Raw genomic sequence first — 25,917 nt, forward strand, 5'->3', positions numbered from 1 at the left:
GCCAGCATCACCTTAATTCCAAAACCAGACAAAGACCCCACCAAAAAGGAGAATTCCAGACCAATATCCCTGATGAACATGGATGCAAAAATTCTCAACAAGATACTAGCCAATAGGATCAAACAATACATTAAGAAAATTATTCACCATGACCAAGTAGGATTTATCCCCGGGACACAAGGCTGGTTCAACACTCGTAAAACAATCAATGTGATTCATCATATCAGCAAGAGAAAAACCAAGAACCATATGATCCTCTCATTATATGCAGAGAAAGCATTTGACAGAATACAGCATCCATTCCTGATCAAAACTCTTGAGAGTTTAGGGCTAGAGGGAACATTCCTCGACATCTTAAAAGCCATCTAGGAAAAGCCCACAGCAAATATCATTCTCAATGGGGAGGCACTAGGAGCCTTTCCCCTAAGATCAGGAACAAGACAGGGATGTCCACTCTCACCACTGCTATTCAACATAGTACTGGAAGTCCTAGCCTCAGCAATCAGACAACAAAAAGACATAAAAGGCATTCAGATTGGCAAAGAAGAAGTCAAACTCTCCCTCTTCGCCGATGGCATGATACTCTACCTAGAAAACCCAAAATCCTCCACCCCAAGATTGCTTGAACTCATACAGCAATTTGGTGGCATGGCAGGAATCAGAATCAATGCCCAGTAATCAATGGCATTTCTCTACACTAACAATGAGACTGAAGAAAGAGAAATTAAGGAGTCAGTCCCATTTACAATTGCACCCAAAAGCATGATACCTAGGAATAAACCTAACCAAAGAGGTAAAGGATATGTACCCTAAAAACTATAGAACACTTCTGAAAGAAATTGAGGAAGACACAAAGAGATGGAAAAATATTCCATGCCCATGGATTGGCAGAATTAATATTGTGAAAATGTCAATGTTACCCAGGGCAATTTACACGTTTAATGCAATCCCTATCAAAATACCATGGACTTTCTTCAGAGAGTTGGAACAAATTATTTTAAGATTTGTGTGGAATCAGAAAAGACCCCGAATAGCCAGGGGAATTTTAAAAAAGAAAACCATATTTGGGGGCATCACAATGCCAGATTTCAGGTTGTGCTACAAAGCTGTGGTCATCAAGACAGTGTGGTACTGGCACAAAAACAGACACATAGATCAGTGGAACAGAATAGAGAACCCAGAAGTGGACCCTGAACTTTATGGTCAACTAATATTCGATAAGGAGGAAAGACTATCCACTGGAAGAAAGAGTCTCTTCAATAAATGGTGCTGGGAAAATTGGACATCCACATGCAGAAGAATGAAACTAGACCACTCTCTTGCACCATACACAAAGATAAACTCAAAATGGATGAAAGATCTAAATGTGAGACAAGATTCCATCAAAATCCTGGAGGAGAACACAGGCAACACCCTTTTTGAACTCGGCCACAGTAACTTCTTGTAAGATACATCCACGAAGGCAAAAGAAACAAAAGCAAAAATGAACTATTGGGACTTCATCAAGATAAGAAGCTTTTGCACAGCAAAGGATACAGTCAACAAAACTAAAAGACAACCTACAGAATGGGAGAAGATATTTGCAAATGACGTATCAGATAAAGGGCTAGTTTCCAAGATCTATAAAGAACTTATTAAACTCAACACCAAGAAACAAACAATCAATCATGAAATGGGCAAAAGACATGAAGAGAAATCTCACAGAGGAAGACATAGACATGGCCAACACGCACATGAGAAAATGCTCTGCATCACTTGCCATCAGGGAAATACAAATCAAAACCACAATGAGATACCACCTCACACCAGTGAAAATGGGGAAAATTAACAAGGCAGGGAACCACAAATGTTGGAGAGGATGTGGAGAAAAGGGAACCCTCTTCCACTGTTGGTGGGAATGTGAACTGGTGCAGCCACTCTGGAAAACTGTGTGGAGGTTCCTCAAAGAGTTAAAAATAGACCTGCCCTACGACCCAGCAATTGCACTGCTGGGGATTTACCCCAAAGATACAGATGCAATGAAACGCCGGGACACCTGCACCCCGATGTTTCTAGCAGCAATGTCCACAACAGCCAAACTGTGGAAGGAGCCTCGGTGTCCCTCGAAAGATGAATGGATAAAGAAGATGTGGTCTATGTATACAATGGAATATTACTCAGCTATTAGAAACGACAAATACCCACCATTTGCTTCAACATGGATGGAACTGGAGGGTATTTTGCTGAGTGAAATAAGTCAATCGGAGGAGGACAAACATTGTATGTTCTCATTCATTTGGGGAATATAAATAATAGTGAAAGGGAATATAAGGGAAGGGAGAAGAAATGGGTGGGAAATACCAGAAAGGGAGACAGAACGTAAAGACCTCTAACTCTGGGAAACGAACTAGGGGTGGTGGAAGGGGAGGAAGGCGGGGGGTGGGGGTGCCTGGGTGTCGGGCACTGAGGGGGTTACTTGACGGGATGAGCACTGGGTGTTATTCTGTATATTGGTAATTTGAACACCAATAAACAATAAATATATTATTTTAAAAAAAAGAACCAAAAAGCCCTGAAGCCTTCTATATGAATTAGTTCCACATTGTGCTATTTGTTTCATGCCTTAAAGCATGAACTTGTACACTAAATCAAAGAGTTCCCACCTCTCAGGACTGCTGCTTAGATCTAAGACTCCGTCTCAGAGAAGGCAGTATCAGCCCTGCTCCCTGCATCCAGACTTTTTTTTATAAATTTATTTTTTATTGGTGTTCAATTTGCCAACATATAGAATAACACCCAGTGCTCATCCCATCAAGTGCCCCCCTTAGTGCCCGTCACCCAGTCACCCCCACTCCCCGCCCACCTCCCCTTCCACCACCCCTAGTTCGTTTCCCAGAGTTAGGAGTCTCTCATGTTCTGTTTCCCTTTCTGATATTTCCCACTCATTTTTCTCCTTTCCCCTTTATTCCCTTTCACTATTTTTTATATTCCCCAAATGAATGAGACCATATAATGTTCGTCCTTCTCCGATTGACTTACTTCACTCAGCATAATACCCTCCAGTTCCATCCACGTCGAAGCAAATGGTGGGTATTTGTCATTTCTAATGGCTGAGTAATATTCCATTGTATACATAGACCACATCTTCTTTATCCATCATCTTTCGATGGACACTGAGGCTCCTTCCACAGTTTGGCTATTGTGTACATTGTTGCTATAAACATTGGGGTGCAGGTGTCCCGGCGTTTCACTGCATCTGTACTGTGTGGAGGTTCCTCAAAGAGTTAAAAATAGATCTGCCCTATGACCCAGCAGTTGCACTGCTGGGGATTTACCCCAAAGATAAAGATCCATCCAGACTTAATAAACACTCACCACCTCCCTCATGTAGTGGGCTCTCATTTAACTGCAGATTATGGGCTTTACCTCCCAAGATTCTGACATTTAAATTTTTTAAATTTAAATTTTTTTTTAATTTTTTTAAATTTAAATTTAAATTCAAGTTACTTAACATACAGTGTTTATTAGTTTTAGGGGCACAATTTAGTGATTCATAATTGCATGTAACATTCATAATTGCATAATTGCATGCTGATTACATCAAGAGCCCTCCTTAATGCCTGTCACCCAGGTACTCCCTACCCCCATCCACCTTCCCTGCAGCAATCTTCAGTTTGTTCCCTATATTAAGAGTCTCTTATGGTTTGCTTTTCTATCTGTTATTATTTTATTTTTCCTTCCTTCCCCAATGTTCATCATATGGAAGGTGGGTTTTTTAAAGCATGCTTTGGTCAGGACAGCAGAATACTCATTTTTTCAATTGCTAATTGATCATCCAAGTAAAAATAATGAACTGAATACAGAGTTTATCTCTACTCTCTTCCCAAAGTACAGTAAGTGATATTAAGAGACTGCATATACATAAACTCCCTACTAATAGGAGAAACATGGGTTTAGTCCCTGGGGAAGCTGGCTGAAGAAAGCAGTTTGTGGATGCAGAGTTGGGACCTCAGGCAAAGGCCTCTGCCTACCCCACCTGCCCTCAGGAGGCCACCAATGCAAAGCTAACACAAGCCAACAGCACTTCTCTTTAGATCTTTTGCCTCAAGTTTTATCATGAAAACATAGCTAGGGTCACCAGACATTGGTGGAAAGCCACCAACATGAACTCAGAGACTAATAATTAAATGAGTAAAGGATAACCTTTTACATGAGTCTCATGAATACTTATTATGTTTCATAATTCAGGTATAAAGAAAGATCTTAGCAGCTTCAAAGAGGAATTTAAAAATCCCAGGTCCATACAGAAGACCATGCTCAAATGTCATTAGAATCTCAGCAGCCTCCTCTAGAAGGTGAGAAAACCAGGAGCAAAGACTGAGAAACTAGAGGGGAAATTATATCTAATCTAGAATTCCACCTCATGGAGACCATTAAAAATTATCAAAGAAAAATAAAATCACGTGTGACATACAAAGGCTCAAAATGCCAGTTTCCTAGATGATGTTTCTAAGGAGGTTACTGGAACATAGCCTTCAGGAAAATGAGTAGGTGAACCAAGACAGAGGAAGCATTGAGAGGAAGCAAACAAAAGGTGAAGAAGAAACCAAGGGCATGTCCTGGGTCCTGAACTCTCCTAACTGTGGAAGTAAAAGAAGAGGAGAAGAAGCAAGTGATTTACCCTGAACTTGCTATGTAGCACTGATGGTGTTCACCTTTACCTGAGCCCAGTGCTCCTGGAAAACAGGGAAGGTAAGAAATTCCCCCACCCTTTGTGGAATGGACTTACTACAAAGGACTACTTCCCTGTACAACTTTGGTAAGTTTCTGCCCCCTGTGTACCTGTGACAAGGCCAGCACAGGCCCTCCAGACCCCATTCTTTGCCTCTTCACTTGTTAGCTAAACTGTGTTACACCTACTAACCAATCTGAACTAAATGCTCTTCAGTCAAACTCAAGTTAGCAGTCTCTCCTTCCTTGGGCCCTGAACGTGGCCTACCCCCAGCCTGAGCCAGCACACAGCCCTCCGCGCACGGCCCTTCCTAAGAACAGAGGGATGTTGGGGTGACGCATTCTCAGCTCTCCATCAGGTCACAGTATGCCACCTCCACCTGCACGACTGGTTCTTCTCAGCCTCGTCCAACCCTCCCTGTGAAAGAAAGACCTTTAGTGGCTAACTCTCGACACCTGCAGACCTCAGGTCATAGCACTGTCCCTATGGCAGTCATCCTTTGCCTGCCCCTATTACCATGGTCCTTCTCCCCCTATGACAATAGTTTCCATGAAATAATCACTTCAAATAATATCTCTCCTTTCTAATGTCAGGAGTTTGGTATCACTTACATTTGGCAGAGACTTAAAGGCAGGCAGTGCAGGATGGAGGTACAAGAAAGAAGCTGGCAGTCATTTACCAAGCTCTGAAGAATCAGGCTGATTGCTGCCCCAGATTGTGCACTGGCTTCCCAGATGGTTGCTACAAAATATGAGTCAGGTTCCATTGTCATGGATTGTCTAGCCATTGTCCATTTATATAATCAGCTCCTAAGTCTCCCCCTTGGGCAATTCTCTCACTTGCCAGTGCTTGACTAATTCTGGAATGCTGGGGATCCTGAGCTGTGCTGCTCAGAGATGTCCAGTCATCTCCATAGTAAATCACATTTCAAGACCTTTTGTTTGCTGTATAATAATGGCCATCGTCTAATGAGAGCTGGACTCTGCATAAGCTCTTAATACTCAGAGTAGAAAACAATGAGTCAGCACTGTGACCACTAATACAAAACCAAGAACAATTAATAGTCCCTGTAAAAATGCTTAAGAACCAGGTATTTTAAAATATCCTATTATTATTTAGGTACGGCAAGGCCACAGACCAGAAGATGACTGCTATTGAAAATATGTTTATTATATTCAGTTTCCATTACATGAAACACACATCACACCACAAGTACCCACAAAGGGGATTACCAAGTGTGAGGCCACAGAGTCAGAGGGCCAGAGATAGAAGACGTGTGGGCCCAAGCCTTCATTATGGTTTCTGCAGGTAGCGTAGGAGAGGAGAAATGGCCTTTATTAGTTGTTGCGGGGGGAGCATGTAGACTCTGTGTTGGTTGGTTTGTATTTGAAAAGTATACCCCTAAGAGGAAAATACTCACAGAGTCGGGGTGGGGAGCAACCAGGAGGCCAAGACAAGGTAATTAAGGTAAATCATGGGGTTTTCAGAACAAGAAGTACCCAGTGTATACATGCAGGGCAGTTGCTAAAGCATCAAGTTTACAGGAGCTAAACTGTGTGTCAATACACCCCAACTGCCCAACTCAGGCCAAACAAACAAATCCCATAATAGGACATGAGGTTCAACTTTACAAAGCCAAGTGCTTTTTATTTAAAGCAATATAGTTGTTCCATCATGCTTGTTTACTGATTCAAGAACAGAAAGAAGTATTAGCAGTAGCAACCATCTCATTATAGCCAACAAGAATCTAGAACAATGTGATTGTGATTGCTACTAGAGTGCACGCCTGCAAGTTGAGACTGATCTGTCTGTATTCCACATTAAGGTAGAGGTGGCACTATTTATAACTGCCAGAGTTAGTGGTTTAGTCTTTTTTATTTGTATAATCCCCACTGTTGGGAACTTTGCTCTGATTTTTTCATAAGCAATGAGTAGAGTGCCTGAATAAATAAGGAGACCTGATTTTGCAGCTTTTATCTGAGTTGGAATTTCCAGTCATGGGAATTTACAAAATGAAATCTCCATATATAGACAAGTCTCAGAATGCTCCTCCTAAAGCACATGAGGTATAAGCCTGAGACAAACAGGATAGGCATCCTGGCCAAAAAAGAAAACAGTATCTTTTGGTTCCAAAGAGAGGCCCATTATTCACAGCAGCTGGTTGCATATCTGGATTTCTATAAGTCTTCTCCAAGTGGCAAGTATTAATTTGCCCATAACCCCTTGAAGGTTGTTGAATTCAGACTTAGGATTATCTAGAATCTCATCCATATATTGTAAGGGAGAGAGGTATCCCAGCAAATTCACAGGTGTATTTGGTTAAGGTCATTTTTCCAGATAGGTACAAGTTGCAAAACTGGCTGTATTCCCTGTAGTCTTATTGAATGAGGCCAGAATCACCAAAGGTTTTCATCATGGGATCTGTGATGGATGGCATATCCAACAACAGGTAGGATTGGGAGCTGTGCTACTATTTAGAATAACCTAAGAATGGTATTAAAATGAGTATGTCCTGACCTAACATTGTAACAAGAAGGGAAGAAAATCAAAAGAGGCCACTATCAATGGCTGACAGCCAGGAATCTAAAAAAATGAGAATGATTATAAGCAAGAAGATAAAAAAACAAAAAAGGAATTAGACAATGGCCCTGGTCTGATGTCTTGGCCAGAAGCCTTCTATTATCTGAGGTCATCAGCTGGTCTGCTGCCTGCTTCCAAAACTCAACTGCTTCTGGAAAATCTCTGAGAATCTTTGGTTAGAGGCCCCTTATTGGTGCAGTTTTCCCATTTTGATTAAGTGGCATGCCTATTTGTAGCAGAGAAGCATCCTGTCTACCAGCTCACTGTCTCTAGAAATGCAGGTGCTACTATACCCTATAGAGCATATAGATCCTCCAAATATATCTGCCCCTATTCCCATGGTGACCCCAGTGGCCTGTAGGGAGAGAGTAGAGGAAATTCTCACTGGTGTATGGCATGCAGATGCCTGGAAACAGGAAGGAACCATAGCAGCTAGTAGACTGAACTTGGGAAAGTTTGGTTGGTGACTACTCATGAGCCTTGACCATCAACCCTTTGTTCTGACAACTTAGATAATAAGAAACTGAGGGGTAGATAATCATAAAGAAACCCTCATGGGGTCAGGATAGGTGGGAAGACATTCGGGCTTACCTGCAAAAGCCTGAGGAAATTCCCACTGTTTTCCACATAATTGTTCATAATGTGCTGACATCCCTCTGGCAATCAGAAGCTGAATGCTCCAGCTCAGGTATAAGCCCTTGTGACTTACCCAGCAGTAGAGACAGCAGATTGACTTCCCAGGTGGGATGGCCTACTGACAAGGATGCTGGATTGCTCTTGAAATACAGTGACGCGGCGAATGCAGTAACAGCATGTCCTGTGCGTTTTATACAATGCTCAAGAACTCTGCCAAAGAAATCTGGGCACATCTACTGGAGTTCCCAATTAGGAGGGATTGGCAAATTGCTCATATTGGCCTCCTCCCTCCAAGTGAGAATTCTAAATATGTCTTGGTTTGTGTGGACATGGCAGCTGTCCTAAACCAAGTTTTTCAAGCAAAACAGCTCCACAATTAGAGTAGAGAAGCTGAGAACTATGTACAGATATCCTAGCCAAATAGTGAGTGGAGGTTACATGTCATGGGTCATGATGTGTGAGACTAAGCAAAAGAACATGATGTTTAATGGAGGTCCCATCCCCTCTCTAATCCACAATCAGCAGGATTAGTGGAAAGGAAAAATGGAAGATTAAAGCAGCTGATTAAATTACTAACAGGTAAAAGCACCTTAAGTCAGTGGACTACAGAACTGTCCCAGGCTTTAACACATTTCAATGATCGACAACATATCAATGATATTCAATGATAACACATTTCAATGATATGTAGCCCCACATGCCAGGCTAGGGACCCCTGCTGAAATACCCAATGCACAAGGTTTGGAAATCATGGGAAACAGCCATTGCCCCAACTCTCACTAGGGGTCAGTGTGCTAAGCTGCTGAGAACACTGAGCCCCATCCACCTGGGGAATTAATTATCTATTGGAATTTGCAATGGGACTTCCCACCCAGATGGTAAGTTACTTTGCACCCTGAAGGGGAACTACTCGACCTCCAGAGAGCCCATCATCCTGCTGCAAGCCAAACCTGCTGCAATGGCACTACTCTTGGATTGGAACTTGCATCACTGAAAGAGGGGAGACAGTGGAGATCCTGGTCTAGTATATCCTGCCTCCACTCCACTCCTCAAACTTCCTCAGCCAACATGCATGGCATTACAACCAGGTTAGGTTGCTGATGTCACAACCTCCCTTTCCTCAAAACCAGATGGTACGTTCTGTTTTCCACTGGTACAGTCATCTGACCACCACGTTTGTCCACTCCATTGGCTTGGAGGACAGTATAGCACAAAGAAAAGCTCTTCCTCAGTTCACCCAGCAAGCCTTAAAGCCAATAAGCCGATAAAGTGTGTCTTAATTGAACACTAAAATGCCTCTAAGGAGATAAGTCATACTCCAGAATAGAATGGACTTTAACATTATTACTGACTCACAGAGAGGCACCTGCGCCATTATCAATCAAATGTTGTGTATTCATACTTGATGAGTCTGATAATGTGTCATCTTTATGAAATCACATGAGGACACAATTGAATACACTGAGTGATCTGACCTCTAGGTCGGAAATCAGTGGTTTGGATTATGGGGCTCTTGGTGGGAAAAAAATTATTAATTATTTTGGGATCATTATCTAAATCTTTGTTTTCCTTTTCCATATACCTATACTATTGCTGTGGTATTCGATGAAGCTGGATAGCTGCCAAAGGAGCCACTTCCATGTTCATGAAATCCCCTGCCGACCACTCCAGGCTCAGTGGGGATGAGCAAGTCATATAAGATTATTAGACTCCTAACTCTGGGAAACGAACTAGGGGTGGTGGAAGGGGAGGTGGGCGGGGGGTGAGGGTGACTGGGTGATGGGCACTGAGGTGGGCACTTGACGGGATGACCACTGGGTGTTATTCTATATGTTGGCAAATTGAACACCAATAAAAAAATAAATTTATAAAAATAAAAAGAAGAAGAAGAAACGAAGCCCGTACATTCAAATAAATCCTATTTAAAAAAAAAAAAAAGATTATTAGGTCATAAGGGGTGGGATGTTGAAAGGAGTCACCATAAGCCATGACTTCCATGACTTCTTCCTGAGAGCTGGCCCCAGCCACCCCCTCTTCTGTCTGTGGAATATATGTTCTGCGTTCCATCCCCTTCACATATTTCACACATCCTCCCATCCACGTACCTTCTGAAAAAATCAGTTTGTTCCCTATATTTAAGAGTCTATTTGTTTTATTTCTTAAATTCCACATATGAGTGAAATCATATGGTATCTGTCTTTCTCTGACTTACTTTGCTTAGCATTATATCTTCTAGATAATCCATCCATGTTGTTGCAAATGGCAAAATTTCATTCTTCTTATGATTAATATTCCAATACACACACACACACACACACATATATCACCACTTCTTTATCCATTCACCTATCAGTGGACACTTGGGCTGTTTCCATGTCTTTGCTATTATAAATAATGCTGTAGTAAGCATATGGATGCGCTTATCTTTTTGAATTAGTGTTTTTAATTCTTTGGGTAAATACTGAGTAGTGGAATTACTGGATCATAGGGTAACCCTACTTTTAATTTGTTGAAGAACTTCCATGCTGCTTTCCACAGTGGCTGCACCAGTTTTTATTCCACAACGGGGGGCTGTTTAAAGGACATAGCCTTGAGATAGCAATGTGGTATTGAGACCATCAGGACAGTATATATGACTAAACCACATGAGGTTTTAATATAAACTTTTAAGATTATGGTAGGAAGGTGGAGAGGTCTACTTGTCTTGCTACCACCCAAGATGACCCTCATATGTAAGTTCTCTTGTTTATTAGAGCAGACACTCCCAACACAAATTGCCTGCCTCTTTTGTCCACTTCTCCCTGCCCTTTGGGGGCCAGTTTCAGATTCCACCTAAGAAGCTCACAGAATTGCCAGCCACAAGGGGTTTGTCCAGATGGCTCATGCACAAACAGATAAAATGGTGTTTTGTAGTTGAGGATACCTGGGGAAGGAGGCTGTTGAGGAGCCCTCTTCAGGTTCCAGAGTCTGTTCATGTTTCGGGTCCCTGAGCAGAGGGTCTCTCATGGGGGACTTAGTCAATTGATAAGGATTGTCACTATCTCATAACAACTTGTCTTCCATTGCCTGTAATGTCCAGTTAAACTAGAAATCCTCCCAACTGTCATTTTGTGACAGGTCTCAGATAAGTTTGGATAGCCTTTTGTCTATCATAAAGTGCTTTTCCTTCTTGAGATAGGTCATGCCCTAAATAATGGACTGTGTTCTGGCAAAATTGTAATTTATCTTTTGGAACTTTATGCCTTTTTCTGCCATGGCTAGAGCAAGTAAATCAAATTTTATAGGCTTCTCTTCTTTTTCTTTCTCTGAACAAAACAGGATATCATCTACATATTGTAACAGAACTAAATTACAAAGAAAATTTAGATCAAGTCTTGATTGAGGCAGATCCTCAAGAAGTCAAGAGGGGCTTCACTGAGCCCCTGGGGCATGGCTATAGGGCACTGTTGTCCTTTGCAGCCCAGCCTTGAAGCAACTAAAAAAGGTAGAGCAAAGATCCACTTCAGTGAAGCAAGTGGCTTCAGGAGGAATTGATGGAAGGATGGTTATTTGGTTAGATACCACAGGGGAACCAGGATAACAGCTTTGTTGATGGCCCTGACATCTTGAACAAATTGATATCCTAATCCATTTGGTTTATTTCCTGGTCACATGCCACATGAAGCAAGAAACAAAGAAAAGGCTGAAACCTATATTGAAAGCCTTATACATAGTCTTCTCATACCCTGACTGGCCCTTAACACTCCTGTCATATTGGGTAAATTTGTGTAACCATTCTGTAGAATACATCTGAATTTTGATAGGTGCTACTCAATTTATCTCTGTCAGTGGAACTTATAGCCCATAGAGTACCATGAACAGTGACCAGATCTTTACCAGGGTCATGAACCAAACACGATAGAGGAGGCAACATCATATCCAGAGAAGACACCTCCTGACTATGAATAAAAGGGTCCTCTGGGACCACAAGAAGTAGTCCCTCTGGTAAGCATTTAATATTACAATTCCGTAGCAGAGTAAGTCTCTCCCTGTTAAGTTACCAGGAGTGAAAGTTGCCATGGAGCGGGAAGAAACCTTTGTCAGTCAGATGCCAAAGGGTTACAGTTAAGGACTGGGAAATGGGGAAGATCTGTAACTACCTTGTGTTATGTTTACTCTGAGAAGGAGGGTGAACAAAGGTGGCAGGGTTGAATGCAGAAGGAATGGCATTCTACCAGGAAGGATGAGGTAGGCCATCTACATGCAGTTATTCACCTTGCATATTTAAGGGTGTGGCAAGATATCGATGCTTTGAATTTTATGATTTTCTTTGTCTCAGCACTTCTTTTGTAAAAAGGGACAATCATTCCTGTGGAGGCCGAGAAAATTAAGGCCATTCCACTTTAAGTTCAGCGTTAGCACAAGTACAGCCATCCCAGGCCCCTGTGAATAAGAGCTGAACTTTACCTTACTTCAGTTACACGAAGAAAACAGCTTACAGCTTAATGTCCTAGAAAGCCCCATATTAGAATAAGAACAGAGCTCAATGCCCTTAAGCCCCATATCAAAATGTAAACAGAACTTGAGAAATTCCTCCACCCCTCCTGAAAATCCCCTAGACCAGCCTATAAAAAACCCGGCCCCTACAAACCCAAATTTGTATTATTTACCTATTCCTTAACCCACTTCCGGGGTCCGAGTCCCTGCTCCGTTGTGTCAGGTGCACTTGGACCCAAGCTTGAGCTTGTAAATAAACCCTCCTGTGTTTGCATCGGTGTCGGCTCCTCGGTGGTTTCTCGGATTCTCAATCTTGGGCACAACATTAATTCTAGTGCACCTTCTGTTTACAATGTCTAGAGGGTGCTCGTCCGCAGGTGGTTGGTTGGGAACTGGGCCAGCTAGTTAGGTCCTAGTGGCATACACTATTCTGGGTTCTGTTGTGTTTGTTCTGAAGCCCTTCCTACAAGCTCTGCCAGGTGCTGGAGTTCAGGTAAAGGGCTGCTTCCTATTCTATTTTCTGTTTTTGAATTAGGCCTCCACTTTCAGTTTTACTCCTCTGACAAAAATGAGGTGAAAGATTCACCCATAAACATTGGCACCTTCTTTAACTCTCATATGTTGATGCAATGTGTTTTCTAATCTATCCTTAAAATTTCTTGCACTTTTATTTTTCTCTGTATTATACAGTTATAATCCAATAGATTTTTACTGAAAATGTTTCAGTCATGGCTTTAGGAGGATTTGCTCTAATTTATAAGTTTTTTGTTGTCCTTCTGGTTTACTATGGAAAGAGGGATTTTTGTGGGTCTCTTTCCAGGTTAATCCAATCAGTTTTTGTCATCCAGGGTTTAGGGTCTGAGGTTCTGATTAATATGTGTACACATTTGTATCAGTCAAGTAACTGTATTTATCAGTGTTTTTTAGGAAAACAGAATCATCATGTATGTGTGTGTGTGTGTGTGTGCATGTATGTAAAGAAATTTATCTTAAGGAATTGGCTCATACACTAACGGAGACTGGCAAGTCCAAAAATATGCAGGGTGGGCCAGTAAGCTGGAGAGCCCAAGAAGAACCACTGTTGCACTTCAAGGCCACCGCTGTAGCATTCCCTCTTACTGGGAGTGGGTAGATTTTGCATTCTAGTCAGGCCTTCAACTATTGTGCGAGGCTCATTATGAGAGGCAATCAGCAACTAGCTTTTTATTCAAAGTCCACCAATTTAAATATTAATCTCACCCATAAACACCCTCATAGACACATCCAGAATAATGTTTAACCACATATCTGGACAACTCAAGCCAGTCAGGTTGACACATAAAATCACAGTACCCTGGGTCATATGCGCACAAAAGAATCCTAAATTCTTCTATGAAAAACTAGCCTTGCCTGGGTTTATGGAAATCCTTAATTATAGTTCTTAATTCAGCGTGGGTCCAAATTTTAAACTCCAAGTTGCCTGCATACCTGGCTTATGGGAGAGATGGATATTTAGAAACAATAGGCATTCTGAGGTCTTAGGAGAGTTGCCAAGAAGAAGTAGGGAGTCTGGGCAAAGGAAGTAGAGGAACCAGCAGTGGAAATGCAGAGGGACAGATATTAGAAGGATGTGAGGTAGAAAGGGAACTGGATTTAGGGAGGCAACTAGAGGATCAGGAGAGGAGGATTTACTAGGGAAATAAGTCTAGCTTGTTGTCACTTAAGTTTGTCAAATTGTGCATTAGCTTTGGCTAAAGAATCTTTCAGTGAAGCAATTTTTGAATTAGAATTTCAGTTGGTGGCCCTTGCATAGCAATCAAAACATGCTGTCCACTGTCCTGAGAAACATCATCTCCTTTCTTTTCTAAGTGATAGTGACCAGAGCACATTAGCACAGACACAGATACCAAGTGTGACCAGATATAAAGTTCACTGTGATGCCACACCCACAGGCCCTGCAGCTTCAGTCATGGGGCCCCATGTTCTCCAATCGTAGCCTGTCTCATCATACAAAGACCTGCTCAAGTGCACCTCCTCGTAATCTCTATTCTGGTACCCTTTCTCAATCTTCCCCCCTCCCCTTCCCACCCTCCAGCCCCCTAAAAGAAGCATTTTCTTTCTTTACTGAACTCTCAAAATGCTATTAGGCTATGAATCATGTACACACACACGGGCGCACGCACGCACACACACACACACACACACACACACATCTATCTTCCCAGAGAGGGGTGGGCCTTGAGGACATGGTATGTCTCTAAATTATTCTTCTAACATCTGCAGTCTCAATCCCAGGGCCTTAATATAGTAGACATTCAAGAACTGCCTGCTCACGCTGTAGCAGATAAATGTACATCACCCTAAAACCTGGGCCACCCTGCTCCTAAATGTGTGCCCATGTGAAATGAGGGCCTTTTGCTTGCCAAAAGTCATGGACAAGAATTTCATAGAAGTTGTAGTTGTAAGCACTATGAACTGGAGCCAACTCAAATGTCCATCTACAGGGGATTGGACAAACACATTATGGGATATTTATGCAATGGAATACTGTCCATCACTAAAAAGGAATAAGCCACTGTACACACTGCAACATGATGAATCTCACCAATATTTGTAGAGCAAAATAAGTCGTACACTAAAGATCTATTGTACTATGCTATTTACATGAAGATCAAAGCCAGAAAACCTACACAATGGTGAGAAACATCAGAGCAGGATCTGCCTTGTGGGAAGTAGGCCAGGAAGGGGCATGAGGGATTCTCCTGGGATCTGCAAACATTCTATACCTTGAGCTGGCTGGTCGTCACATGGGGATACAACACTCAAGTTTTGCACACTTCATGTTTGTCATGCTCCATGGTGTGCTGGCAAATGTTTAACAACTAGCTGTCTGAGCAGAAAAGCTCTGCTCTTCAGTATTTGCCAAATTCTGTGGTATTCCCAACTAAGACCACTTTCAAGTTCCCAATGGGATGTCCATGAACACAATTAGAAAGATATAATAGATGTAAATACCCTTAAGAGCATAGATATTATGAAATGTAGTAAAAAAAAAAAAAAGAAGTGAAAAAAAACAGGAAGTGACAAGTTTTGAGTGTTTATTACCATTGTTTTTAATATAAAATTTAATTGTAAGTTTTAGATAATTTAATTTTTAATAATGGCTGTGTTAAGAACCAGTCCCAAGATTCCTGAAAATTTAACTTTCAAGCCTCAGGAATTGATACAGCTGGCTCTGGCATGCACTGGTTATTTTTCAATCAAATTATTTACAAATGCAAAGCAAAACAAAGCTCTGTTTGCTCTAAAACTGAATAAAAAAAAAAAAAAAAGGAAAAGCCAGAGATAAAGAAGCTAGTAGGCAGTTAACTCTTGCAAGGGAAGGGGAGTTATACAATGCTGTGACTAAGAGTCAGGAATGGGAGCCTGAGCTTGTTTCAAACTTTTTTTAAGTAGCCTCCACCATACTCAGTGTGGGACTTGAACTCACAATGCTTAATCAAGAGTTGTGTGCTCTACTGACTGAGCCAGCTTGGTGTCCCCAAAGACCTTTCAATTCTACGTGGTCCTCTTCCATCTGCTTGAACTTGAATCACAGCTTGATATCTCTGAGCCTTGGCCTCACCATCTATGCAATAGGAGTAACACACTTTGCTCAGAGAGCCACGTGGTGAAGCCAGATGAGGTCACCTTAGCCAGTTATGTGACCCTGGCTGGTCCATGCATGCCTCATAAGAACTGGCTGTTCAGTTGACCAATTGTCTGTAGCAACAAAATTGACAAGGATCATGCATCTAGAGCAGCAATCGGATCAGACTTTTTAAAATGTACGGCACATCAAATATTCCCTTCTGCTGTCCCAGAAATTTTAACCCAATACTTTAAGACCCAAATATCATCTTTCAGACAGGCCTATGAACTGTCTTGAAATGACATAAAACTCCCCTGTAGGATATGTGCCAGTGTTTGCATAAGGAGCACAGCAGAATATCCACATTCCTCAAGGTGGCCAGTGCTGCCAGGTGACTATCTGTTGTCACTGGCAATGGCCACGGTGGTATGAAGGCCAAGGCAGGCCTGAGCTTGTGAGGACATTGCATAGCCAGCATGGATGACCCTAACAATGAGGACACTGAAACCCAAGTCACTGATGGATGCTGAAAGGCCAGCCACAGGCCAGGACCTGAGTGCCTTTGTCATTTAATGAAATGCACTGATTTCCCTGAGTCCCTGCAAGGCTGTTCCCTCTTGCCTGCACCTGCCTATGCTGTCCCATCATCTTTCATCTCCCAAATGTAGTGAGGATAATGCTGCCTATTTCTGCTGACAATCTTCCTGAGAGACACTGTCCTCAAATTGCAAAATGTCCATTTAATGGCTGTGTCTAAAGGAGTGAAGTAGCCATCACAGCTGGAAGAGGATGCGTCACTGGGCAGTTTCTGGGCATTTCAGGTAGAATTCTACCCAGCTCTGCTGCCAGATCATGTCACAGTGACATTCAGCCTGGAGGGGCTGGGATGCAATGAAGCATGGGGACTTTCCTGGGACTTTTTCCCTGAAAAGAAAGATACCTGATAATTTGGCTGTACATGGAACAAGTGCCCTTTATTCATTGTAACTTACTAAAAACCAAAGACTCGTGACAGCAAAACAAAGCCCTCCTGTACTCTGTACTGGCCATCCTCATATAGTCAACCTCCAAAGCCAGGCAGCCTGCTGCTCAGAAAGGCAGCAGATAAACAGGCAAACAGCACATTTAGGCACCATCAAGAAGGATAATTGGACATTTGCTTAATGGCTTCAATTTCTATTTTTGGCTCATGGATGCTTTTTCTATTTTTTTTTTTTCTCAGCAGAGAAACCAACAAGGGCTCCCCCTGAGTGACAGTAGGGCAGGCACATGATGACATTACCACACCAATACCAGCCAACTGGAAGCAGCTTCCTGGAGCACTATTGGGAAGGGTTCTGGGGCAGGCTGTGTGGTAAGAGGAAATAGAGTGATAAATTAGCAATCCCTGGGCTGCGAGTGGATGAGGTACCCTCATGAGAGTGTCTGCTAGTCAGGGTCCAAGGGGCAAGATCAGTGCTCTTTATCCTGGAACTCAAATGCCTCAAGGATCCCTGGGTGGCGCAGTGGTTTGGCGCCTGCCTTTGGCCCAGGGCGCGATCCTGGAGACCCTGGATCGAATCCCATGTCGGGCTCCCGGGGCATGGAGCCTGCTTCTCCCTCTGCCTGTGTCTCTGCCTCTCTCTCTCTCTCTCTGTGTGACTATCATAAATAAATAAAGAAAAAAAATATTTTAAAAAAAATGCCTCCACAACTGTGGCCTCATTCAATCCTCAGACTTCCTCTCACAGTGTGGACCCACTGGCTGTCTGAGGAACACCTGAGGTTATTGCAAAAGTGAAGATGGTAGGACATATCCAAGACAAGCTCAGTCTTGGTCAGAATATCTGGGCAGTGTGGACCAGATACCTACATGGGAACAAACCCTGGATAGACCTGAGGTTGACCACCACGGGGTACCCCACTACAATGCAAGCATCATGACAAGAGGGATTTTGCTTTATTCAATGCTGTCTCTTTAGCATTCAATAGGTGTCTGTTGAATACTTCTGAAAGGAAAAAAGGCATTTCTCCAGGTGAGAACTCCCTAATTTTTATTATGGTTTGCAATCGGGTTAGGACTGCCAATTATATTACAGTCATGGTTCCACCCCCACTCTCCTTCTGCTCAGGGCAGACATCACTAATCAATCACAGCACTCACTGCAGCAACCACCCAAACAACACTCTAGCATTCCAGGCCACCACAAAAAAACCTGAGAGAGATATTTTCCAACCAGGATGAAATGATTTTCCAGATCCCTTCCTGTTCTAAAACCACTGGAAGTTTGAATGAGGCTCTAATAATGGACCCAACCACAAGGAGACACCACCAAGTGGGAACCTTTGCATAAGTCTGATGTGTGAAGTACCATGAAAATGATGTTTCTTGGTCATCACAACAGAATGCAGACAGTGATGAAGTGCATGGATTCAGAAAAAAGCATGTGACCCCAAAGAGCCACTCCACCTGGCCTTGGGCAGTGTCCCCAGTATAGATAAGTTTATGTCATGGAGAATCTTTGGCCAAGAGTTCAGGTGACTAAGCACAAATGCTAATCACAGACATTTGTGTACCATCACTTGACAGCCTTGGACTGTAATGCGCTCAGGATACTGTGGTGAGCATGACAGAAAGGTCATGGCCTGCAGAAGAATAAATAGGAGCACTAACTGTTTCCCTGAGATGCAGTGACCTAAGTGGGAAGCCTGCAAAAAGGGGATCAGTCAGCACACCAGCCATCAAACCTTTACAGGTAATTTACTATTTGCTTCCTTAGATTCTTAACTTCATTCTTGATAACAACTTACATGAGGAAAAAACTCTACTTTTGGATAATATTGGTTCTCCCTTCAACCTTCCCTGTGAAAACTGGGCTCATATTGTCTTTTCCCACCTGTTTTCTCTCCAGAAAATAAGAGTGAGAATATCTGTCTACTGGAGAACTGAGGAAATCCATGCACATAATGAGTGAAAAACATTATAAAATGTACCAACCTTACCAAAAGAATGAGGTCACTTAAAACTAATGATGTATCAATGAGATAGTCAGTAAAGCAGAGCTAGAATATAGAAAATCAAGACTTGAGGAAGAAAGGCAGAAACACAAATAGGCATTAAGAGGTCAAACAGGAAACCTGCTGAGGTAGCAGTGCCCTGGTCTTAATCTTCCTGTGTCCCTGGCATTAAGAGGACGTGATATGACAAAAGTGTACATCAAATGAAGAAGAGAGAGGTTTTGAAATGACCAGCAAAGGTCATTAACCTTCCAAAGGGAATTGATTTCATAGAGTTCATGGAGTGTAGCTTTGTCTCTACACGTCTGAATTTACACAACAGTAAATGGGAGTGGGAATAGCTAGAACTCTACAGGTCACTGAAGAAGGTTCAGCATTTTACAGTCTAAACCAGGAACAGTGGTGGAAAAGAGATTCTTGGTTTGTCAGGACTGACCCAGGGCAGCAACCAGACCCAAGTGAGCAGCCATGATGCTGCATGGGAACAGATTTTCATGGCAGCGATTGGAGCAAATTCTGTATCAGAATTGCTTAGAAGAGGGATGAAGTCTGAGTTGAGTAGAATGTGAGGGGATGGGCTTTGTTCAGGGCCAGGAAGGCAAGAGGCAGAGACTGTCATCAGGGTTCCTGTGTCCTGGCTATGCTTTCTCCCCAGGCCTCCCTCCCCCTGGATACGACCTTCCAGATGTTGACTGTGGTTCTAGAACTGTGAGGGTGAGCAGTTGGTAAACAACTCCTGACTCTTATATGCATAACCACATAGCATAGAGTCTCCTGGTGGGCGCTGCACCCAGGCTGTCCTTCTGTGATTTGCTGAGTTGCTTTTTTTTTTTTTTTCCATTTTAGGGCTAAATTTTAATGTGAAAGTTTGAAATCTTATACTTTAAACAAAACCTAAAAATTACTGATTGGTTCAAAATGGTTTTATGGAAAAACTAATCATGCCAACTAGCCTTGGCATTGAGTGCGAAGGCTCCACCATTTTTGAGCAAAGCGTACAAAGGTTCTGAGGGGGATGGGACAGGGGAACCCAACATTTACAACAGCAGGCATTTTCTCTTCCTCTTCTTGATGGGAGGGGGGCAGAGAACCACTCGAATAGCTTCATCAAACACTGTCTTGAGGCCTTGCTGCGTGAGAGCAGAGCACTCCAGGTATTTTACAGCACCGATCTCCTTAGCCATGGCCAGGCCCTGTGGGTAGGTGATGGGAGTCAGCTTCTTCTCCTTCAGTTTCTCAATCATGTCTTTGTCATCCCTGATCTAAATGTATGGGACATTGTGCAAATAACTGACCTGTCCTCCTCAAAAATGTCATGGTGATGAAAGACAAAGACTAAGAAACTGCTCCAGAGTAAAGGAGACAGCAATATGACAAATGAACACAACATATTCCCTCATGCTTGGATCTAGATGGAGGAGAAAGAATAATAATGACCATTGTCTAAGATGTTGACATTTACTAGATAATAGTATTAAATTTTCTATTTTTCCTTGATCTATGTGTCTATTTTGTGTCAGTAAACCCATGCATATATGGTCAATTAGTCTATCAATCCATGGCAAAAGAGGCAAGAATATGCAACAGGGAAAAAGTCTCCTCAACAAATATTGCTGAAAAAACTGGACAGTTATACAAAAGAATGAAACTGGGCCATTTTCTTATACCAGACACAAAAATAAACTCAGAAAAGATTAAAGATCTAAATGTGAGACAGGAAACCATAAAATTCCTACAAGAAAACATAGGCAATAATTTCTTTGACATTGGCAGTAGAAACATTTTTCTAGATATGTCTCCTCAGGCAAGGGAAACAAAGGCAAAATTAAACTATGGAGACTACACCAAAATAAAAAGCTTTTGCACAGAGAAAGAAACCATCAACAAAACAAGAAAAAGCATGAAAGAAGATATATGCAAATTATATTTTCAATATAAGAAGTTAATATCCAAAAGTTATTTTAAAAACGTATACAACTCAACACCAAAAAACAAATAATACAATTAAAAATGGATGGAGTATCTGAATAGACATTTTTCCAAGAAGACATACGGATGGTCAGCAGACACATGAAAAGATACTCAACATCACTCATCATCAGGGAGATGCAAATGAAAACTACAATGAGACATCACTTCACACCTGCTAGAATGGCTATCATCAAAAGACAAAAAAATACGAAGTGTTGGCAAGGATGTAGAGAAAGAGGAAACCTCTTATACTTGGTAGGAAACAACCTAGTGCAGCCACTATGGAAAACAATATGGAGGTTCCTCAAAAAATTATAAACTAAAATTAGGATTACCATACTACTGGGCATTTTCTCAAAGAAAACAAAAACATTAATTTGAAAAGATATATGCACCTCTATGTTTACTCTAACATCAGTTGCAATAGCCAAGATATGGAAGAAACCTGTGTGTCCACTGACAAATGGGTAAAGAAGATGTGGCATACATAAATATTATGGAATATTATTCAGCATAAAAAGAATGAGATCTTGCCATTTGCAATAATGTGGAGGGATCTACAGGCTATAGTACTAATAAGTGAGATAAGTCAATCAGAGAAAGACAAATAGCACATGATTTCCCTCATATGTGGAATTTAAGAAAGAAAGAAAACAGAAAAAAAGAGATGAATAATAAAACAGACTCTTAAATACAGAGAACAAATTGGTGGTTGCCAAAGGGGAAGTGGATGGGAGGTGGGAGGATGGGTAATATACAGAGAATTTTTTTCTTCATTTTAATTTTAATTTTTTCTCCATCTATAATGCCTTAGTGATTTCTCTTTGTTCTCCTTCACTTTGTTCACTGAAATCCTGGCCAGTGGTTCTATCAGCAGAAATTCCAGTGATTGCCACATTCATTACATAAGACAAGGGTAGTCATAGGCTCATCAGCACTGTGTGACTGCAACTGGTTTTAGGTACAGTTCTTGCATTTGCTGCACTGGAAGAGGTCAGTGGTGGTGCCACCAGTCTTAGACATCTGGAGCTCATAGATAGCCTCCTGAGTTATGGCATTCCTCAATTCCCTCAGTTCATCCCTGGCCATTCCCTCTGCCATCATTTTGGCAATGAGTCCAGCTGAGATGGCTCCACTGAACACATTCCTCCTCAGGCTGGGGTCCCTAGGCGCTTGAGATTGCTGATTCAGCATGTACCCAGTTCCAGTGCTTCATGTCCATGCTCTTGAACTCCTGGTGAATACGATCTTCGATTTCTGAAGTCATCTTGTCAAAGTTGATTCTATAGTCCTTGTAAACATATCCACCTTCAAGGCTACTAAGAATATCTCCACATACTTGTCCCACAGAGTCCCATGTGAGATAGTAGGTCACCAGGAGAAGAAGAGGGGGTAAAGATGGGGTCAAGAGCCCCTTGGGTGTTTTGGGAGTCCCTGCTGTTGATTTGCTGCTGTTTGATCTTTCCATCAGTGGCCTTTTTGGAAGAAAGTGGCTAAAGAGCTGGAGTCCATCGAGTCTCTCCTGTCTTTGGATTCTTCCCTTATTTTTTCCTTAGTGGAAAAGGCCTACCTCTGGCTTCCATCCAGTTGGAATAGTTAGCTCTTTTTCCTTCTTTGTTTTATCTCCTTCCTCTCCTTTTTCTCCCTTGGAGGGGGGAAGTGAGGGGAGTCCAGGTGAATTAAGGAGCTGCTTCCAGTTTTTGATGAGGACTTTGGCCAAGGACATCACCTTTTTGTCTGAACAGCTCTTGCAGACCCCATTAATGGCAACTCCAATGCTGGTTGTCTGGAGTAGCTGGATGGGCATCTGACAGCTGTTCAGTTTCTTCAGAAGGTCAAGGGCCCCTTCCATGTTCTTTATGGCCACCATCTCCTCCAGCTTTCTGACAATCCTCAGCAGCTCCTCTTCCTGGGCCATGTTAGTGCACAACACCCAGTGGGGTGAATTAAGGTGCACTTATCTTGATGAGCATTGAGTAATGTATAGAACTGTTGAATCATTATATTGTACACCTGAGACTAATAAAACACTATATGTTAATTTTACTTCAATAAAAAATTTTAATTCATGATCTTTATAATCATACTGTAAGAATGTGTATGCTCTTGCTCTTGGGAAAATATATGAAAATATTAGAGGTAAAGAGCACAATTCCAACTTTCTCTCAAGTGAGTCAGAAAAAAATAACATTAGATATGCACACAAAAAATGATGATTTGGCCAGTGTCAACAATTGGTGAATGTGGGTAAAGGGTTTTTGTGGGTTTTTTAAAGATTTTATTTATTTATTCATGAGTGATACAGAGAGAGAGAGGCAGACACATAGGCAGAAAGAGAAGCAGGCTCCCTGTGGGGAGCCCAATGCAGGACTCAATCCCAGGACTCTAGGATCACGACCTGAGCCAAAGTCAGATGCTCAACCACTGACCCAAGGGTCCAGTAAAGGATTTTATAGGAGTTCATTATCCTAAACCTGAAACTTTTGTGTAATTTTGAAATTAGGTCAAGCTTAAATCTATGAAAGAAAAAAAGAGTTGGGCCATCCAGATCTGGCAAGACCTTACCAGGACTGGAGAACCACCTGCAGCTATGTGCCCCCTGAGGATGCCAGATCCAAGAAAAGTGATGTGGAGACACGTGGCACTGGCCCCGCTACCCCATAACTGCCTTACCTCCAATGAAATGTTGTTCTTTGGATAATTAGATAAGGAATGCGATCTAACACGCCTGTGTGAGTGTGTATAAGAGTGTATGTGAGTACAAGTGAGAAAGTGTGAGAGTGTGTGTGCATGTGTAAGTTGTGTGTTCTCATTCCCAAAACTCATCACTCATCTCAAACAGAGTGGAAATAGATCCTATGAGGTGTTGTAATCCACGGACTTCTCAGAAACAGAGCCATAAAATGACCACAGTGAATACTTCAAATATATAAAATATATTTTTAAATTATTACTTAATAAGTTGGGGGGAAATGGAAAAAAATAAAAACAAAAGGGCCACAGTGAAGACACTTCTCTTACCAGCCCCATACTCACAGTTCCAGTATCTCCATCTGTAGAAATTGGTCAGGTTCACACTAGGACCATAGTAACTGGATCTGCATGATGCTATTGTTTGCCATGTCCATTAATGATTGGTTTTTAGTAGTTTATTCCATCATGTGGGTGGAGTACATCCCAACTAGGCTCAGCGTTGTCTTAACAAACCCTTGTGCCAAAACAACACTGAGCCAGATCACCCCCTCCAGACCCAGTCTCAGGAACTGGCCCCAACCTGTGTAACCCCTGGATCTAGAGCTGGGTCCATGCTGCAGGCTGCAGCAGTGGCTTCTGTCCCTTCCTTCCTGAGAACACAAAAGGGCACATTCCACCTCCACCCACACCTTGCCCCTCTACACTCACCCCAAGATTTCCCGGTTGTTGATGAGGCATTAGGCCAACTGATTCATACACCGCCCTTTGAAAATTTGGAAATGTTGTGCTCAAGATTGCGAATCCGAGAAACCACCAAGGAACCGACACCGATGAGCAAACACACGAGGGTTGATTTACAAGCTCGAGCTTGGGTCCAAGTACACCCCACACAATGGAGCAGGGACTTGGACCCCGAGAAGGGCTGGTCTAGGGGACCTCCAGAAGGGGTGGAGGAATTCCTCAAGTTCTGTTTACATTCTGATATGGGGCTTTCAAGGGCATTGAGCTCTGTTCTCATTCTGATATGGGGCTTTCTGCCACGGGCTTGGGCTCTGTTCTCATTCTAATATGGGGCTTTTAGGACGTTAAGCTGTAAGCTGTTTTCTTCCTGTAACTGAAGTAAGGTAAAGTTCAGCTCTTATTCACTGGGGCCTGGGATGGCTGTACTTGTGCTAACGCTGAACTTAAAGTGGAATGGCCTTAATTTTCTCAGCCTCCACAGGAATGACGGAGGGCATAGTATGGGGACTTTGACCCATAGATGATGGGAGGTACAGGTATATTCCTCTCCTGTCCTCCAGTCAACAATGCAGAGGCACAGAGACTTCTAAAGGCCTCTCTGAACATGCCAGACATATCCAGAAATTAGTTGTTATACCCTCCTATTCACTACCCCACTTTCCTGCATCATCCACCCCCCAACCAATTCCCTCACTTCCTTAGGACTGCACTCACAATAAAAAGTGAACACATACTCTGTATATCTCAGGCTCTGTTTTCTGGGGAGCCCAGGCTAGGATACATTCCACCAAGAACTGAGTAGAAGCAATATCAAACCTGAGAGGATGGGGTGCCTGGGTGGCTCAATGGTTGAGCGTCTGCCTTTGGCCCAGGGCATGATTCCACGATCAGGGATCGAGTCTCACATTGGGCTCCTTGCAGGAAGCCTGCTTCTCCCTCTGCCTATGTCTCTGCCTCTCTCACTGTGTGTCTCTCATGAGTAAATAAATAAAATATTAAAAAAAAAACCTGAGAGGATGAATTCACACTGAAGATCACCATCACGGGACAGAGGAAATGAGTAATATTGTCCCTAACCAAGAACTTCTGCCTGGGTGTGGCAAGTGCACTTCCCTTAGAGCACACAGAAGCGGCTATGGCTGCTTAGCAAACATGTCCCTGGCCTCCTTTTTTCTTTGATGTTATAAAAACAACAGGTGCTATACAGATGCAAGTGCCATTATGAGGCTAATCCATGAGCCTCCAGTCTTCCAAAATGTATGGCTTCCTGCCATGAATTCTGGCCCATGCAAATTCAGTGCTTAGCAAAGAAGCCATCCAAAACCCCTGGTTAAAGAGGACAGGTTTAAATTGGATTTTATGAAATGGAATTTAGATAAGTCATTTGAATGTTAAATCATAAAATTAGAGAGAACTTATTTTTATCATACCTTGGGAGCTGAATATTTTGACATATTAATCAGTTCCCCCAAAATGGCATTTATATCAAAATTTTGGTTTC

General features: G+C 42.3%; 1 protein-coding gene and 1 pseudogene across 1 annotated transcript in view; both read right to left on the reverse strand.

Moving 5' to 3' along the window:
• LOC112668863 (cystatin-9-like) overlaps positions 1-25,917 on the reverse strand; it is a 1,128,704-nt gene that overhangs the window by 921,505 nt on the left and 181,282 nt on the right. The gene's annotated exons all lie outside the window — the stretch shown is intronic.
• LOC112668924 (transcription elongation factor A protein 3-like) lies at positions 21,784-22,980 on the reverse strand (annotated as a pseudogene).

The sequence above is a fragment of the Canis lupus genome, chromosome 23, assembly GCF_003254725.2.
Source record: "Canis lupus dingo isolate Sandy chromosome 23, ASM325472v2, whole genome shotgun sequence".
Lineage (NCBI taxonomy): Eukaryota > Metazoa > Chordata > Mammalia > Carnivora > Canidae > Canis > Canis lupus.